This window comes from Dipodomys merriami, unplaced genomic scaffold (assembly GCF_024711535.1).
Source record: "Dipodomys merriami isolate MVZ:Mamm:240054 unplaced genomic scaffold, mDipMer1.0.p SCAF_1189, whole genome shotgun sequence".
NCBI classification, from domain to species: domain Eukaryota; kingdom Metazoa; phylum Chordata; class Mammalia; order Rodentia; family Heteromyidae; genus Dipodomys; species Dipodomys merriami.
In genome coordinates, this window is record NW_027202481.1 from 77,260 (window position 1) to 78,108 (window position 849).

An 849-nucleotide genomic window follows, 5' to 3' on the forward strand; every position below is an offset into this window, starting at 1 on the left:
CTAAAGCCTGGGCACTGTCCCTGAGCCCTTCAGCTGAAGGTAAACACTCTACCACTTGAGCCGCAGGACCACATGGAATCTTTTGGTCATTCAGTGGAGGTAAGAGTTTGACAGGCTTTCCTTCCCTAGGCTGTCTTTGAACTGTGGTCTTCAGATCTCAGCCTCCTGAGAAGCTCGGGTTCTAGGTGTCAGCCAATGGCATCTGGCCTATTGTTTTTTGCCAGTCCTGGGGCTTGAATTAGGGCCTTGGTACTGTCTCTGAGCTTCTTTTTCTCAAGCCTTAATGCTCTACCACTTGAGCCACTCCACAGTTCCTGTCTTTTACTGAGTATGTGGCACTGAGGATTCAAACCCTGGCATTCATGCATGCTGAGCAAGCTTTCTACCACTAAGCCACATTCTCAGCCCCACCCTTACAATTTTATCCCTCAACTTGCCTATCCTCAAGAAAAGGCTTCTGAGTATAAATCATCTAAAGAAATCCCTATAGAAAGTTGTCCAAAGATAAATAAGACAAAGCTCATACTTGGGAGAGACTAAACATGTGAAGACTGTGACAAATGCCTCCATTTAATTATGTATCATGTTTCAACAGTTAATAAAATATTAATGAAAAATGAATCAATGTCCTAAATTATTGCTTATGATTTTAAAATATATGTACAATGCATAATAAATATTATGTGTATAATAATACTAAATACAATATACAATAAAATGAATAAAATAAAAATAAAATAAATACAAAATTAGTAATAATCATAATGTATAAAAACATGCATATGTACATATATATCATATATTACACATGTATATAAATATTTTTTCCATTGCAGGGCCTTAATACAG